General features: G+C 49.7%; 3 non-coding genes and 1 pseudogene across 3 annotated transcripts; all 4 read right to left on the reverse strand.

Annotated features, from left to right (window-relative positions):
• Positions 1-1,338: 1,338 nt before the first annotated feature.
• TRNAK-UUU (transfer RNA lysine (anticodon UUU)) lies at positions 1,339-1,411 on the reverse strand. The gene has a single exon. It is a non-coding gene; the product is annotated as a tRNA-Lys (tRNA).
• Positions 1,412-2,090: 679 nt separating this feature from the next.
• LOC130268054 (U4 spliceosomal RNA) lies at positions 2,091-2,231 on the reverse strand. The gene has a single exon (XR_008843424.1). It is a non-coding gene; the product is annotated as a U4 spliceosomal RNA (small nuclear RNA).
• Positions 2,232-4,474: 2,243 nt separating this feature from the next.
• TRNAK-UUU (transfer RNA lysine (anticodon UUU)) lies at positions 4,475-4,547 on the reverse strand. The gene has a single exon. It is a non-coding gene; the product is annotated as a tRNA-Lys (tRNA).
• A 1,478-nt stretch (positions 4,548-6,025) lies between these two features.
• LOC130268120 (U4 spliceosomal RNA) lies at positions 6,026-6,196 on the reverse strand (annotated as a pseudogene).
• Between the last annotated feature and the right edge of the window lie 12,582 nt (positions 6,197-18,778).

Raw genomic sequence — 18,778 nt, forward strand, 5'->3', positions numbered from 1 at the left:
GACTTGTCTCGGCAGAGTTTGCTGCCCCTGTGAAAGCCCTCTCACTATTAATGCCTCAACTGTGATCTCATTTCTCCTTCACGACACCCCTGCAAAGGCAAGCAGCGGTCGCTGGATGACTATGGCAGGACATGTCTAATCAAAACAACGGTCTATTCAGAACACAAGTGTAATCACGTGATAACTGCATGACGACTTTGGCAACAATCTCACGTTTAAATCTGGGTCCATTATGTATTTTTTGGTCAATTAATATGTGACTTTATGTTATCATTGGTTTTCCTTTGATAAAACACATCGCCCAAACAGGGACTTGAACCCTGGACCCTCAGACTAAAAGTCTGATGCTCTACCGACTGAGCTATCCGGGCTCTGACAGCAGCCTGTGCACTGCAGGCAGATCCAGTGACTCACATGTGACGTCTTCTCTGATCGAGAGTTGTCCTCTTTCCCTTTTCTTCTCTATCCATCCCAAATCCCAATGATGACTTCTCCCAAATGGGACTTGTCTCTGCAGAGTTTGCTGCCCCTGTGAAAGTTCCACGGGGTAATAGCCCTCTCACTATTAATGCCTCAACTGTGATCCCATTTCTCCTTCACGACACCCCTGCAAAGGAAAGCTGCAGTGGCTGGATGACTATGGCAGAACATGTCTAATCAAAACAACGGTCTATTCAGAACACAAGTCTAATGACGGGATAACTGCGTGCCAACTTTTGCAACAATCTCAAGTTTAAATCTGTGTGTATTATGTTTTTTTTTGGGTCAATTTATATGTGACTTTATGTTATCATTGGTTTTCCTTTGATAAAACACATCACCCAAACAGGGACTTGAACCCTGGACCCTCAGATTAAAATTCTGATGCTCTACCGACTGAGCTATCCAGTCTCTGACAGCAGACTGCGCACTGCAGGCAGATCCAGTGACGCACAGGTGACGTCTTCTCTGATCGAGAGTTGTCCTCTTTCCCTTTTCTTCTCTATCCATTCCAAATCCCAATGATGACTTCTCCCAAATGGGACTTGTCTCTCCAGAGTTTGCTGCCCCTGTGAAAGTTCCACGTGGTAATAGCCCTCTCACTATTAATGCCTCAACTGTGATCCCATTTCTCCTTCACGACACCCCTGCAAAGGAAAGCTGCGGTGGCTGGATGACTATGTCAGGACATGTCTAATCAAAACAACGGTTCATTCAGACCACAAGTGTAATCGCATGATAACTGCATGCCGACTTTTGCAATAATCTCACGTTTAAATCTGGGTGTATTATGTTTTTTTTTTGGTCAATTAATATGTGACTTTATGTTATCATTGATTTTCCTTTGACAAAACACATCGCCCGAACAGGGACTTGAACCCTGGACCTTCAGATTAAAAGTCTGATGCTCTACCGACTGAGCTATCCGGGCTCTGGGACATGTGGCTTAGCCCCGAGTCCATGCTTCGGCATGGATGCCGCCTTGTTGGCTCCCAGGTTAACACTTGGGTTTAGATGGATGCTAGGAGCATTGTTGGTCTTTCCTCATCTATGGCATTGGGAGACTTTGAAACCGGTCCTTTGCAGTTGCCTTTTGGCCCGGAGGCAAAGGGTATAGTTTGTTTGTGGGGGCCTCTCCGACTGTCCAACTTTACTGGTAGTATCACCTGCCAAAATCATGCATGGTGACACCCCAACCTTTGTAAACCACCTTTTTTGCTCCCTGGTTGATACTTGGGTTGGCATCCTTCCAGAGCTATGGCTATGGGGGACTTTGGCTCAGAGGCGAAGGGTATGGTCTTTTTGGGAAGTGGGCCCTCTCCAACTGTCCGACTTTAATGGTAATATCACAGGCTAAAAACATGCATGGTGACGCCTCATCCTTAGTAAACCATTCCTGATTTCTGTTATTAGCAACATGAACTTGGGTTGGCATCCTTCCAGAGCTATGGGGGACTTTGGCTCAGAGGCAAAGGGTATGGTTTTTTTGGGAAGTGGGCACTCTCCAACTGTCCGACTTTACTGGTAATATCACAGGCTAAGAACATGCATGGTGATGCCTCATCCTTAGTAAACCATTCCTGAATTCTGTTATTAACAACAAAAGTCAGTCTCCTGAGAGACTGTCAAAAATTGCCAGTTCTGACTATATTTCAAGTCATCACAGCGGGGTATTGGTAAAAGTTTTCAAACAGCAATAATCACGCCTCGGTAGACCCTCATGGGCTATGATACTGCCACTGCGCAAAGCTAAAAATCTACTGGTGAGGTATAGAGAACCTTCTACAGTGTACTGATTAAGCCCGAGGAGACACCCGGCAGTCAGTAAGTGCAGAGCTTGGAATCCTGGGAGTGGATATGCTAATGCCTCATTTGTTTATTGTAGGTGGCTTGTTGCCCTGGGCAACAAGCCCAGTAATTCTATGAGTTTACTCACACATATATATCTTTATGTGCCTTTTGCTAGTTCGTTTTAAAGTATGCTCAATGTACCATTTGGTTCCCTGCAAAGGGCATCATCTTTATAGTAGTCAATGGACTACAGGTGACCATACATTTTCAATAACCGTCGGCCAAATGTTCATTTGCCCCACAGGTATCTCTCCCGACATCCCCATACATAGAAACATTGGGCACAGCCAAACGTTCATGTGTTCACTATGGAGGGGGGAGGGGTTAGCCACAGCCAGACATTATGGAAGGATTAACAATTGGGTCGTTACACAGAGGTAAACTACAGGGGATCCCTGTATCTGATTCTGGAATCTGTCACAGGGACTACTGAGTGCAGACTCAGCATTATTCTAACTCAGTGACTCACAGGTGATGTCTTCTCTGATCGAGAGTTGTCCTCTTTCCCTTTTCTTCTCTATCCATGCCAAATCCCAATGATGACTTCTCCCAAATGGGACTTGTCTCGGCAGAGTTTGCTGCCCCTGTGAAAGCCCTCTCACTATTAATGCCTCAACTGTGATCTCATTTCTCCTTCACGACACCCCTGCAAAGGAAAGCAGCGGTCGCTGGATGACTATGGCAGGACATGTCTAATCAAAACAACGGTCTATTCAGAACACAAGTGTAATCACGTGATAACTGCATGCCGACTTTGGCAACAATCTCACGTTTAAATCTGGGTCCATTATGTATTTTTTTGTCAATTAACCCCTTAACGACGCAGGACGTATATTTACGTCCTGCGCTGGCTCCCGCGATATGAAGCGGGATCGCGCCGCGATCCCGCATCATATCGCGTGGGTCCCGGCGCTAATCAACGGCCGGGACCCGCGGCTAATACCACACATCGCCGATCGCGGCGATGTGCGGTATTAACCCTTTAGAAGCGGCGGTCAAAGCTGACCGCCGCTTCTAAAGTGAAACTGAAAGTATCCCGGCTGCTCAGTCGGGCTGTTCGGGACCGCCGCGGTGAAATCGCGGCGTCCCGAACAGCTGATCGGACACCGGGAGGGCTCTTACCTGCCTCCTCGGTGTCCGATCGACGAATGACTGCTCCGTGCCTGAGATCCAGGCAGGAGCAGTCAAGCGTCGATAATGCTGATCACAGGCGTGTTAATACACGCCTGTGATCAGGATGAGAGATCAGTGTGTGCAGTGTTATAGGTCCCTATGGGACCTATAACACTGCAAAAAAAAAGTAAAAAAAAAAAAGTGTTAATAAAGGTCATTTAACCCCTTCCCTAATAAAAGTTTGAATCACCCCCCTTTTCCCATAAGAAAAATAAAACAGTGTAAAAAAAAATAAAAATAAACATATGTGGTATCGCCGCGTGCGTAAATGTCCGAACTATAAAAATATATAATTAATTAAGCCGTACGGTCAATGGCGTACGCGCAAAAAAATTCCAAATTCCAAAAAAGCGTATTTTGGTAACTTTTTATAACATTAAAAAATGAATAAAAAGTGATCAAAAAGTCAGATCAAAACAAAAATCATACCAATAAAAACTTCAGATCACGGCGCAAAAAATGAGTCCTCATACCGCCCTGTACGTGGAAAAATAAAAAAGTTATAGGGGTCAGAAGATGACATTTTTAAACGTATAAATTTTCCTGTATGTAGTTATGATTTTTTCCAGAAGTGCAACAAAATCAAACCTATATAAGTAGGGTATCATTTTAATTGTATGGACCTACAGAATAATGATAAGGTGTAATTTTTACCGAAATATGCACTGCGTAGAAACAGAAGCCCCCAAAAGTTACAAAATGGCGTTTTTTTTTCGATTTTGTCGCACAATTATTTTTTTTTCGTTTCGCCGTGCATTTTTGGGTAAAATGACTAATGTCACTGCAAAGTAGAATTGGCGACGCAAAAAATAAGCCATAATATGGATTTTTAGGTGGAAAATTGAAAGGGTTATGATTTTTTAAAGGTAAGGAGGAAAAAACGAAAGTGCAAAAACGGAAAAACCCTGAGTCCTTAAGGGGTTAATATGTGACTTTATGTTATCATTGGTTTTCCTTTGATAAAACACATCGCCCGAACAGGGACTTGAACCCTGGACCCTCAGATTAAAAGTCTGATGCTCTACCGACTGAGCTATCCGGGCTCTGACAGCAGCCTGTGCACTGCAGGCAGATCCAGTGACTCACAGGTGACGTCTTCTCTGATCGAGAGTTGTCCTCTTTCCCTTTTCTTCTCTATCCATCCCAAATCCCAATTATGTTTTTTTTTTGGTCAATTTATATGTGACTCACACATATATATCTTTATGTGCCTTTTGCTAGTTCGTTTTAAAGTATGCTCAATGTACCATTTGGTTCCCTGCAAAGGGCATCATCTTTATAGTAGTCAATGGACTACAGGTGACCATACATTTTCAATAACCGTCGGCCAAATGTTCATTTGCCCCACAGGTATCTCTCCCGACATCCCCATACATAGAAACATTGGGCACAGCCAAACGTTCATGTGTTCACTATGGAGGGGGGAGGGGTTAGCCACAGCCAGACATTATGGAAGGATTAACAATTGGGTCGTTACACAGAGGTAAACTACAGGGGATCCCTGTATCTGATTCTGGAATCTGTCACAGGGACTACTGAGTGCAGACTCAGCATTATTCTAACTCAGTGACTCACAGGTGATGTCTTCTCTGATCGAGAGTTGTCCTCTTTCCCTTTTCTTCTCTATCCATGCCAAATCCCAATGATGACTTCTCCCAAATGGGACTTGTCTCGGCAGAGTTTGCTGCCCCTGTGAAAGCCCTCTCACTATTAATGCCTCAACTGTGATGTCATTTCTCCTTCACGACACCCCTGCAAAGGAAAGCAGCGGTCGCTGGATGACTATGGCAGGACATGTCTAATCAAAACAACGGTCTATTCAGAACACAAGTGTAATCACGTGATAACTGCATGCCGACTTTGGCAACAATCTCACGTTTAAATCTGGGTCCATTATGTATTTTTTGGTCAATTAATATGTGACTTTATGTTATCATTGATTTTCCTTTGACAAAACACATCGCCCGAACAGGGACTTGACCCTCAGATTAAAAGTCTGATGCTCTACCGACTGAGCTATCCGGGCTCTGGGACATGTGGCTTAGCCCCGAGTCCATGCTTCGGCATGAATGCCGCCTTATTGGCTCCCTGGTTAACACTTGGGTTTAGATGGATGCTAGGAGCATTGTTGGTCTTTCCTCATCTATGGCATTGGGAGACTTTGAAACCGGTCCTTTGCAGTTGCCTTTTGGCCCGGAGGCGAAGGGTATAGTTTGTTTGTGGGGGCCTCTCCGACTGTCCAACTTTACTGGTAGTATCACCTGCCAAAATCATGCATGGTGACACCCCAACCTTTGTAAACCACCTTGTTTGCTCCCTGGTTGATACTTGGGTTGGCATCCTTCCAGAGCTATGGCTATGGGGGACTTTGGCTCAGAGGCGAAGGGTATGGTCTTTTTGGGAAGTGGGCCCTCTCCAACTGTCCGACTTTACTGGTAATATCACAGGCTAAGAACATGCATGGTGATGCCTCATCCTTAGTAAACCATTCCTGAATTCTGTTATTAACAACAAAAGTCAGTCTCCTGAGAGACTGTCAAAAATTGCCAGTTCTGACTATATTTCAAGTCATCACAGCGGGGTATTGGTAAAAGTTTTCAATCAGCAATAATCACGCCTCGGGTGATTGAAAGAGCTTTATTGTCCGTTCAGTCATTACAAGTCATACAATAAATTACAGTCACACAAAGCATGACAGTACAATACACAGCAAAGGTTCCCTAAACTATACATCGCACATCATGCTACTCTAACACTCCGCTCAATCCTGTAATAGAAAAGCACAAAAGATCGAACAACAAAACAATACAATCTGTGATCGGGGTAGGGGTGTGGGCGACTATGTGGGGGGGGGGGCGGGGGCAGATCACAGGGCCAAACTGCTGGGCTATATCTTCAGGGAGACATGGGAGAAGGAGAGGGGTCTTCACTCCTCTTCTTCTTCATCAACGGCCGGGCTGTCCAAGATGGAATAGTCTCTAAGCTGCCTCTTGATGAACCTGCGGCAGTCCCGGACGGACATGTTTTCCCTGTTGATCACGAGGCGGTTCCTGGCAAGCCACACTGCGTCCTTAAAACAGTTCATAAGGCGCCAGGCCTCCTGGATGGCCTCCACGTCGTGGGTCCCAGGGAACAGACCGTAAAGCACCGAATGGTACGATAGGCCGCTCCTGGGTACACAGTCTCTGAGTTCATGTTCCAGGGCGTCCAACAGACCCTGTGGAAAGGGGCACTGACAAAACATGTGAAAAGATGTTTCCTCCACGTAGGGGCACCGGGGGCAGTACCGGGTTGTGCACAGGTTGCGGGCATGCATGAATGACCTGAGAGAGAGCCCTCCCTTGACGGCCATCCACGACAAGTCCTTGTGTCCATTGGTAAGCCGCTTTGAGGCCACATTAGTCCAAACTGTCTCTGCAGTGGCTGCGGGGAGTCCCGGAACCAGCTCGGTCAAGTCCTTAGCTCGGATGAGCTTGTAGATTGTCTTCGGCTTCCATAGGTTGGGTTTCAGTCCTTCCAGCTGGTGCTCCCTCAAAAACCGGACAACATCCCCGTAGAACCAGGGAGTGTTCCAGTTGTAAGGGATGGAGCTGTCCCACTTGTCCCAGCCCAGCTGTCTCCAGAGGGCATGAGAAACAAGCGAGACATGGACCTGCTCGCTGAGCCAGTTTTTTCAACAAGAGTCCGCTGCACGGTGACACATGCAAAGGAGGCCCTCAGCAAAGTGGGGATATCGGGTATTCCCTTCCCACCCTTGCGGGGCTCCTTGTACATCACAGTCCTCTTGACTCTGTCCATTTTGCCCCAGATGTAGCAAAACACTGTCCGGGTGATGGCCTTGCAAACGGTGGTATGGGGAGGCCAGGCCTGTGCGGTGTACTGGAGCACAGGCAAAACTTCACTCCGCAGGACAAGTGCCTTGCCCTCAATCGAGAGCTTTCTGGAGCTCCACAGTCCGATCTTCGAGTTCATCTTTCCTAGTCGGTCTTGCCAAGACTTAAGGGCCGCTCCTTCCTTCCCGAACCAGACTCCAAGAATTTGAATGAAGTCCGGCTTAACAGTAAAGGGGAAGGGGGCGGAAGAAGCCAGGTGCCATTCCCCGAAGAGCATGGCCTCCGACTTCCTGCAGTTGACTTTTGCCCCCGAAGCTCTGCCGAAGTCCTCGCAGGTCTGGACGAGTGCAGTCACCGAACGCTGGTCAGCGCAGAAGATGGTCACGTCGTCCATGTAGAGCGAGCACTTGACCTCGTAGCAATCTGGTCCTGGTGCGGTGATCCCTCTGATCTCTCCATTCTGCCGGATAGTCTCAGCGAAGAGCTCTATAACACAAACAAAAAGAAGAGGTGAAAGAGGGCAGCCTTGTCTAACCCCGGAAAGGATGGGAAAGGGGTTAGTCTTCCAGCCATTCACCAACACCGTGCTGGAAATATCAAAATACATGACGTTAACAAAAGAGCAAAACATCTTCCCCAGACCTAGCCTGGGCAAAGCCCTGTCCATGAATGCGTGGGAGACACGGTTAAACGCCTTCTCCTGATCTAAGCTGATCAGGGTGGCGCGGCCCCCACGGTCCTGGATGTAATGGACCGTGTCTCTCACAAGGGCAAGGCTGTCAGCAATCCTGCAACTAGGAATGCCGCAGGTCTGGTCCGGATGGACGATCTGCCCCATGACAGGTTTCAGCCTGTTGGCCAGCACCTTGGCGAGGATTTTGTAGTCCACGTTCAGGAGAGAGATGGGACGCCAGTTTTTCAGGTCACATCTCTCCCCCTTCCGCTTATACAAGATAGTGATCATCCCTTCCCTCAACGACATAGGCATTCTGCCCCCGACCACCATCTCCTCGTACACCTCCAACAGGTCCGGACAGATCAGGTCACCCAGCGCTACATAGAGCTCGGCCGGGAGACCGTCACTGCCCGGGGTCCTGCCGGGCTTAAAGGATTTAGCGGCAGAGAGCAGCTCCCCCACTGTCAAGGGATCGTCCATAGCCGCCGCACCTGCGGGATCAACCACGTTAGTGATACCTGACAGGAACCTCTCGGCAGCTTCGGGGTCAGATGACTTGGGGGCGTAGAGGTTGCCGTAGAAATCGGAGACGACCCCCACTATCTCCTCCTTGCCCCTCCTCATGTGTCCGGTCTCATCTCGTAGCTCAGTCAGGGGCGTGTGGCCAGCATGGAGCTTCCTGAAGAAGAAAGAGTTACACTTCTCACCCTTCTCCAGGTTCTCCACCTTGGAACGAAAGACGATTCGCTTGGATTCCTCCTCAAAGTGCCTTTTCAAGCTCTTTTTGGTCTCCTCCAGCTCCTCCCCGACGTCCCAGCCACACTGGAGCAGGTCCTGCAGGGACCGCAGCTCGCGCTGCAGTTTTCTGAAGTCCCACTTCTTCGCACACGCCTGTTGTCTGCCTTTTGCCTGAAAGAAACAACGTAATTCGACTTTAACATATTCCCACCAATCGCTGATGCAGTTATACAGACATTTGTCATTTCGCCATACAAGGTACGCATCCCTAAGTTCCTCCATGACCTCCCTCTGCTCCAACAGGGCACAATTCAACTTCCAAGAGCCTGGGCCAGGTGGGAATCCATGGCCCAGAGTCCCCTGGAATCGAATGGCCCTGTGGTCAGAGAAGAAGCAGGGGACCATATAGTACGACACCTTTCTGACTGCTCTTGAAGTGAAGATGAAGTCTATCCGAGAACGGAGCGAGCCATCGGGGCGGCTCCATGTATAGTTTACGGAGCCGTTCCCGATGGACCCAACAACGTCCTGCAAGGATGCCTCTGTCACCATCTCAATCAGCAGTTTAGACATCACGTCCAGGTTGGCAGATGTGCCAGAACTGCGCCCGTCCACCTCAATGGGGCAGTTGAAGTCACCACCCAAGACCACTGCCCTAGTGGTGGCGAGTTCAGCCCGCAGGGCCTGGAGAACCTCCAGTCGGACATTCTTCTCAGGGGAGGCATACACGTTGATGAACCGCACGGGCTCACCCGCCCAGGAACCGTCTGCGACCAGAAGTCTGCCACAGACGAGCTCCCGGACGGAATCAAGTGCAAAGTTACCTCCCCTGATCAGGATGGCCACCCCCGCAGACCTACTGTCACCCCCACCAGACCAGTAGGAAGGGCCGTGAGACCACCGCCTGGCCAGATGGTTGTAAGACCTAGAAGCAGACAAAGCACATTCCTGCAGCATGTAAACATCACACCTCTAAGAATCTAAGAACGTAAGGACAGTCTGAAATCTAAACCAAGCTCTAATACTCCTCACAATAATGCAGAAGATGTTGAGATCAGCCATGGGAATAAAAAGAGAGGTTAGTTCAGATACTATTTACCACTCTGGTCGGGCGGGTCCTCTTCTCTGGCGTCTGTCGGCTCCTGTGGCTTCTCATAGCGCCCTTCCAAGAACTCATCGTAGACCGTGTTGGTCGGAGTGTCCAGGATTTTCTTGACCTCTGGGTCCTGCAGCAGCTCCTCCATAGATTGAGCTTGGACTGGCTCTGCTTGGACCTGTTCCACTTGGGCCTGCTCCATCTCCTCCTCTCCTTCTGAAGCTTGAAGGCTCTCGCAGACCTGCTCCTCCTCCTCATCTGAAGCTTGAGGGGTCTCGCAGGTCTCGACAATCTTTCTTTTGTGGGACTCATCTGATGCGTTGTCCCTTCCTTTCCTCTTCCTCTGTATGGTACCTGGGGGAGGAAGCACAGGAAAGTCCTCCGAAGGGCGGGCACCAGCAGCTGGAGGGGGGTTAGGTGCTGCTGGGCCAGGAGAGAAAGGAGGCTGGGTGGGGCAGGGGGCAGGAGAGAGGGCGGGGCAGGAGATGGGGCGGGAGGGGGCAGGGGTAGGGGAGGCAGGGGCAGGGGAGGGACGGGACGGGGCAGGGGTGGTGGCTTTCGCCTTCTTACCCTCCTTGGTCGGCTTGGCCATCCGTGCTGCTGGCTCCGGAGCTGGGGCTGGCTTCGGTGCTCTCGCTGCCACAGATGCCCATGTTCTCTCCCTCTGGGGGCAGTCCTTGTAGCTGTGGGCTGCCAATCCGCAGAGGTTGCAGGTCTTGCTCTTGGGGCAGTCCTTGGTCGTGTGACCTGTCACACGGCAAAACCTGCAGGCATCCCCCTTACAGTCCTTGCCCTCGTGGCCCATCTTGCCACATCTCCTGCAGGTCTGCGGCATGTCCGGGTAGAAGATAAGTCCTGTGGAGTTGCCCAAGGAAAATGTCGGTGGCAGGTGCTGTAGTCCGTCTGGAGAAGCAAGGTTCTTGTTCAGTCTGACGACCACAGACCACTTGCAGGTCCAGTATCCGAGGGAGTCCTCCATGACCTCCCTCTGCTCCAACAGGGCACAATTCAACTTCCAAGAGCCTGGGCCAGGTGGGAATCCATGGCCCAGAGTCCCCTGGAATCGAATGGCCCTGTGGTCAGAGAAGAAGCAGGGGACCATATAGTACGACACCTTTCTGACTGCTCTTGAAGTGAAGATGAAGTCTATCCGAGAACGGAGCGAGCCATCGGGGCGGCTCCATGTATAGTTTACGGAGCCGTTCCCGATGGACCCAACAACGTCCTGCAAGGATGCCTCTGTCACCATCTCAATCAGCAGTTTAGACATCACGTCCAGGTTGGCAGATGTGCCAGAACTGCGCCCGTCCACCTCAATGGGGCAGTTGAAGTCACCACCCAAGACCACTGCCCTAGTGGTGGCGAGTTCAGCCCGCAGGGCCTGGAGAACCTCCAGTCGGACATTCTTCTCAGGGGAGGCATACACGTTGATGAACCGCACGGGCTCACCCGCCCAGGAACCGTCTGCGACCAGAAGTCTGCCACAGACGAGCTCCCGGACGGAATCAAGTGCAAAGTTACCTCCCCTGATCAGGATGGCCACCCCCGCAGACCTACTGTCACCCCCACCAGACCAGTAGGAAGGGCCGTGAGACCACCGCCTGGCCAGATGGTTGTAAGACCTAGAAGCAGACAAAGCACATTCCTGCAGCATGTAAACATCACACCTCTAAGAATCTAAGAACGTAAGGACAGTCTGAAATCTAAACCAAGCTCTAATACTCCTCACAATAATGCAGAAGATGTTGAGATCAGCCATGGGAATAAAAAGAGAGGTTAGTTCAGATACTATTTACCACTCTGGTCGGGCGGGTCCTCTTCTCTGGCGTCTGTCGGCTCCTGTGGCTTCTCATAGCGCCCTTCCAAGAACTCATCGTAGACCGTGTTGGTCGGAGTGTCCAGGATTTTCTTGACCTCTGGGTCCTGCAGCAGCTCCTCCATAGATTGAGCTTGGACTGGCTCTGCTTGGACCTGTTCCACTTGGGCCTGCTCCATCTCCTCCTCTCCTTCTGAAGCTTGAAGGCTCTCGCAGACCTGCTCCTCCTCCTCATCTGAAGCTTGAGGGGTCTCGCAGGTCTCGACAATCTTTCTTTTGTGGGACTCATCTGATGCGTTGTCCCTTCCTTTCCTCTTCCTCTGTATGGTACCTGGGGGAGGAAGCACAGGAAAGTCCTCCGAAGGGCGGGCACCAGCAGCTGGAGGGGGGTTAGGTGCTGCTGGGCCAGGAGAGAAAGGAGGCTGGGTGGGGCAGGGGGCAGGAGAGAGGGCGGGGCAGGAGATGGGGCGGGAGGGGGCAGGGGTAGGGGAGGCAGGGGCAGGGGAGGGACGGGACGGGGCAGGGGTGGTGGCTTTCGCCTTCTTACCCTCCTTGGTCGGCTTGGCCATCCGTGCTGCTGGCTCCGGAGCTGGGGCTGGCTTCGGTGCTCTCGCTGCCACAGATGCCCATGTTCTCTCCCTCTGGGGGCAGTCCTTGTAGCTGTGGGCTGCCAATCCGCAGAGGTTGCAGGTCTTGCTCTTGGGGCAGTCCTTGGTCGTGTGACCTGTCACACGGCAAAACCTGCAGGCATCCCCCTTACAGTCCTTGCCCTCGTGGCCCATCTTGCCACATCTCCTGCAGGTCTGCGGCATGTCCGGGTAGAAGATAAGTCCTGTGGAGTTGCCCAAGGAAAATGTCGGTGGCAGGTGCTGTAGTCCGTCTGGAGAAGCAAGGTTCTTGTTCAGTCTGACGACCACAGACCACTTGCAGGTCCAGTATCCGAGGGAGTTCAGGATGCGAGTGGGCTCCCTCACCACGGTGCAGAAGCGCTTCAGGAAGGTCGAGATGTCCGTACCTGGGGTGTGTGGGTTCCGCATTGAGACCGTCACCCGCCTCTCCTCTCTTTGAATAGGGCAGTTGCCCACAAAGCGAGAGAAAGGGGATTCGGGACTTGCCGCTTTCACCGCCTACCAGTATCTTCTACAAGTCCCAATGGTGGCAAAGGTGATGTAGAAGCCTTTTAATAACTCTGGAATGCTTTTACTTATCAATCTGATTCAGAGATTGTTTTTTCGTGACATATTCTACTTTAAGTTAATGGTAAATTTTTGTGGTAACTTGCATCCTTTCTTGGTGAAAAATCCCCAAATTTGATGAAAAAATTGAAAATTTTGCATTTTTCGAACTTTGAAGCTCTCTGCTTGTAAGGAAAATGGATATTCCAAATATTATTTTTTTTTGGATTCACATATACAATATGTCTACTTTATGTTTGCATCATACATCATAAAATTTATGAGTTTATACTTTTGGAAGACACCAGAGGGCTTCAAAGTTCAGCAGCAATTTTACAATTTTTCACAAAATTTTCAAACTCGCTATTTTGCATGGACCAGTTCAGGTTTGAAGTGGATTTGAAGGGTCTTCATATTAGAAATACCCCATAAATGACCCCATTACAAAAACTGCACCCCCCAAAGTATTCAAAATGACATTCAGTAAGTGTTTTAACCCTTTAGGTGTTTCACAGGAAAAGCAGCAAAGTGAAGGAGAAAATTAAAAATCTTCATTTTTTACACTTGCATGTTCTTGTAGACCCAATTTTTGAATTTTTACAAGGGGTAAAAGGATAATATTTATACTTGAATTTGTAGCCCAATTTCTCTCGAGTAAGCACATACCTCATATGTCTATGTAAATTGTTCGGCGGGCGCAGTAGAGGGCTCAGAAGCGAAGGAGTGACAAGGGGATTTTGGAGAGTACGTTTTTCTGAAATGGTTTTTGGGGGGCATGTTGCATTTAGGAAGCCCCTATGGTGCCAAAACAGCAAAAAAAACACATGGCATACCATTAAGGAAACTAGACCACTTGGGGAACGTAACAAGGAATTAAGTGAGCCTTAATACCCCACAGGTGTTTCATGACTTTTGCATATGTAAAAAAAAAAAAAAAAAAAAAAAAAAAAATTTCACTAAACTGTGTGTTTCCCCCCAAATTTCACATTTTTGCAAGGGTTAATAGCAGAAAATACCCCCCAAAATTTGTAACCCCATCTCTTCTGAGTATGGAGGTACCCCATAAGTTGACCTGAATTGCACTACGGGCGAACTACAATGCTCAGAAGAGAAGGAGTCATATTTGGCTTTTTGAGAGCAAATTTTGCTCGGGGGGCATGTCGCATTTAGGAACCCCTATGGTGCCAGGACAGCAAAAAAAAGCACATGGCATACCATTTTGGAAACTAGACCCCTTGAGGAACGTAACAAGGGATAAAGTGAACCTTAATACCCCACAGGTGTTTCACGACTTTTGCATATGTAAAAAAAAAAAAAAAAATGTTTTTTTTTTTTACCAAAAATGCTTGGTTTAGCAAAAATTTTACATTTTAAAAAAGATAATAGCAGAAAATACCCCCCAAAATTTGAAGCCCAATTTCTCCCGATTCAGAAAACACCCCATATGGGGATGAAAAGTGCTTTGCTGGCGCACTACAGGTCTCAGAAGAGAAGGAGTCACAGTTGGCTTTTTGTAAGCAAATTTTGCTCTGGGGGCATGCCGCATTTAGGAAGCCCCTATGGTGCCAGGACAGAAAAAAAAACACATGGCATACCATTTTGGAAACTAGACCCCTTGGGGAACGTAACAAGGGGTAAAGTGAACCTTAATACTCCACAGGTGTTTCACGACTTTTGCAGATGTAAAAAAAAATTATTTTTTTTACACTAAAATGCTTGTTTTCCCCCAAATTTTACATTTTTACAAGGGATAATAGCAGAAAATACCCCCCAAAAATGTGTAACTCCATCTCTTCTGAGTATGGAAATACCCCATAAGTGGACATGAAGTGCACTGGGGACGAACTACAATGCTCAGAAGAGAAGGAGCATCATTGAGCTTTTGGAGAGAGAATTTGGCCATGTGCATTTCCAAAGCCCCCCGTGGTGCCAGAACAGTGGACCCCCCCACATGTGACCCCATTTTTAAAACTACACCCCTCACGGAAGGTAATAAGGGGTGCAGGGAGAATTTACACCCCACTGGCCTTTGACGGACCCCTGTTTCAAAGATCTGTCAGACACCTGTGGGGTGTAAATGCTCACTGTACCCCTTATTACATTACGTGAGGGGTGTAGTTTCCAAAATGGGGTCACATGTGGGTATTTATTGTTTTGCACTTATGTCAGAACCGCTGTAAAATCAGCCCCCCCTGTGCAAATCACCAATTTAGACCTCAAATTTACATGGTGCACTCTCCCTTCTGAGCCTTGTTGTGTGCCCCCAGAGCACTTTGCACCCACATATGGGGTATCTCCGTACTCAGGAGAAATTGCGTTACAAATTTTGGAGGCTTTTTTTCTTTTACCGCTTGTGAAATTTTTAAGTATGAGGCAACACCAGTATGTTAGTGTACAAAAATGTTTTTTTTTTACACTAACATGCTGGTGTAGACCCCAACTTTACCTTTTCATAAGGGGTAAAAGGAGAAAAAGCCCCCCAAAATTTGTTAGGCAATTTCTCCCGAGTACGGCGATACCCCATATGTGGCCCTAAACTGTTGCCTTGAAATACAACAGGGCTCCAAAGTGAGAGTGCCATGCGCATTTGAGGCCTAAATTAGGGATTTGCATAGGGGTGGACATAGGGGTATTCTACACCAGTGATTCCCAAACAGGGTGCCTCCAGCTGTTGCTAAACTCCCAGCATGCTTGGACAGTCAATGGCTGTCCGGAAATGCTGGGAGTTTTTGTTTTGCAACAGCTGGAGGCTCCGTTTTGGAAACACTGCTGTAGGATACGTTTTTCATTTTTATTGGGGGGGGAAGGGGGGGGCAGTGTACGTGTGTATATGTAGTGTTTTACTCTTTATTTTATGTTAGTGTAGTGTAGTGTTTTTAGGTTACATTCACACTGACGGCGGATTACACTGAGTCTCCCGCTAGGAGTTTGAGCTGCGGCTGCAGCTCAAACTTGAAGCAGGGAACTCACTGTAATCCGCCGCCAGTGTGAATGTAACCTGTACATTCACATGGGAGTGGGGGGCAAAACTACAACTCCCAGCATGCACTGACAGAACGTGCATGCTGGGAGTTGTAGTTTTGCAACAGCTGGAGGCACACTGGTTGGAAAATACTGAGTTAGGTAATAGAACCTATTACCTAACTCGGTATTTCCCAACCAGTGTGCCTCCAGCTGTTGCAGAACTACAACTCTCAGCATGTACTGATTGCCAAAGGGAATGCTGGGAGATGTAGTTATGCAACAGCTGGAGGCACGCAAGTACAACTCCCAGCATGCCGAGACAGCCATTTGCTGTTCCTGAATGCTGGGAGTTGTAGTTTTGCAAGATTTTGAGGGGTTCAGGCTAGAGATCACTGACAGTGGTCTCTAAACTGTGGCCCTCCAGATGTTGCAAAACTACAAATCTCAGCATGCTAAGACAGCAAACTGCTGTCTGGGCATGCTGGGAGTTGTAGTTTTGTAACATCTGGAGGGCTACAGTTTAGAGACCACTGACAGTGATCTCTATCCTTAACCCCCTCTAAATCTTGCAAAACTACAACTCCCAGCATGCCAACACAGCAAACAGCTGTCAAGGCATGGTGGGAGTTGTAGTTTTGCAACATCTGGAGGGCCACAGTTTAGAGACCCCTCTCTAAACTGTCGCCCTGCAGATGTTGCTAGGCAACAGACTCCCGGACACGCGGCGCCATACTCACCTCCACCGCCGCCATGATCACAGCCTCCGCCGGGTAAGTGACCGCCGCTGCCGCTACTACACGGTTCCCCCCGCTGTGCCCGGACACCGATGGGTGGGCATAGCGGGGGGAACCAAACTTTAACCCCCCCCGCCCCCAGTCTGCTATTGGTCGGTCGCTCCGCCGATCAATAGCAGGGATAGGAGGGGTGGCAACCCTGCCACCTCATTCCTATCTTTTCAAGGGGGATCGAGGGTGTCTTGGACACCTTCGATCCCCCTTATTTTATCGCGGCGCCGCCGTTGATGGGCAGTGGGAGAGCGCTCCCCCTGCAAACACCATAGATGCCGTGATCAGAACTGATCACGGCATCTATGGGGTTAATGCTGCCGGGACCGGCGCGATCGCGGCCCCGGCAGCTGCGGTGGGACTCCGGCTGTGATTGACAGCCGGAGTCCCACCCGCGATCTCCTGCGCTGCCCGCGGCAGAGCAGGAGATCGCTTGGACGTATGCATACGTCCATTTGCGCGAACGTGTAGTTCGCCTGGACGTATGCATACGTCCAATAGCGGGAATGGGTTAATGTGAGGAGTATTAGAGCTAGGTTTAGATTTCAGACTGTCCTTACGTTCTTAGATTCTCTGAGGTGTGATGTTTGCATGCTGCAGGAATGTGCTTTGTCTGCTTCTAGGTCTTACAACAATCTGGCCAGGCGGTGGCCTCACGGCCCTTCCTACTGGTCTGCTGGGGGTAACAGTAGGTCTGCAGAGGTGGCCATCCTAATCAGGGGAGGTAACTTTGCACTTGATTCCGTCCGGGAGCTCTTCTGTGGCAGATTTCTCATCGCAGACGGTTCCTGGGCGGGTGAGCCCGTGCGGCTCATCAACGTGTATGCCTCCCCTGAGAGGGATGTCCGACTGGAGGTTCTCCAGTCTCTGCGGGCTGAGCTCGCCACCACTAGGGCAGTAGTGTTGGGTGGTGACTTCAACTGCCCCATTGAGGTGGACGGGCGCAGTTCTGGCACATCCGCCAACCTTGACGTGACGTCTGAACTGCTGATTGAGATGGTGACAGAGGCATCCTTGCAGGACGTTGTTGGGTCCATCGGGAACGGCTCCGTAAACTATACGTGGAGCCGCCCCGATGGCTCGCTCCGTTCTCGGATAGACTTCACTTCGAGAGCAGTCAGAAAGGTGTCGTACTCTATGGTCCCCTGCTTCTTCTCTGACCACAGGGCCATTCGATTCTGGGGGACTCTGGGCCATGGATTCCCACCTGGCCCAGGCTCTTGGAAGTTGAATTGTGCCCTGTTGGAGCAGAGGGAGGTCATGGAGGAACTTAGGAATGCGTACCTTGTATGGTGTAATGACAAATGTTTAACTGCATCAGCGATTGGTGGGAATGTGTTAAAGTCTAGTTCCATTGTTTCTTTCAGGCAAAAGGCAGACAACAGGCGTGTGCGAAGAAGTGGGACTTCAGGAAACTGCAGCGCGAGCTGCGGTCCCTGCAGGACCTGCTCCAGTGTGGCTGGGACGTCAGGGAGGAGCTGGAGGAGACCAAAAAGAGCTTGAAAAGGCACTTTGAGGAGGAATCCAAGCGAATCATCTTTCGTTCCAAGGTGGAGAACCTGGAGAAGGGTGAGAAGTGTAACTCTTTCTTTTTCAGGAAGCTCCATGCTGGCCACACGCCCCTGACTGAGCTACGAGATGAGACCGGACACATGAGGAGGGGCAAGGAGGAGATAGTGGGGGTTGTCTCTGACTTCTACGGCAACCTCTACGCCCCCAAGTCATTCGACCCCGAAGCCGCCGAGAGGTTCCTGTCAGGTATCACTAACGTGGTTGATCCCGCAGGTGCGGCGGCTATGGATGATCCCTTGACGGTGGGGGAGCTGCTCTCTGCCGCTAAATCCTTTAAGCCCGGCAGGACCCCGGGCAGTGACGGTCTCCCGGCCGAGCTCTATGTAGCGCTGGGTGACCTGATCTGTCCGGACCTGTTGGAGGTGTACCAGGAAATTGTGGTGGGGGGCAGAATGCCTCCGTCGTTGAGGGAAGGGATGATCACAATCTTGTATAAGCGGAAGGGGGAGACATGTGACCTGAAAAACTGGCGTCCCATCTCTCTCCTGAACGTGGACTACAAGATCCTCGCCAAGGTGCTGGCCAACAGGCTGAAACCTGTCATGGGGCAGATCGTCCATCCGGACCAGACCTGCGGCATTCCTGGTCGCAGGATTGCTGACAGCCTTGCCCTTGTGAG

Source organism: Hyla sarda, chromosome 4, assembly GCF_029499605.1.
Source record: "Hyla sarda isolate aHylSar1 chromosome 4, aHylSar1.hap1, whole genome shotgun sequence".
NCBI lineage: Eukaryota > Metazoa > Chordata > Amphibia > Anura > Hylidae > Hyla > Hyla sarda.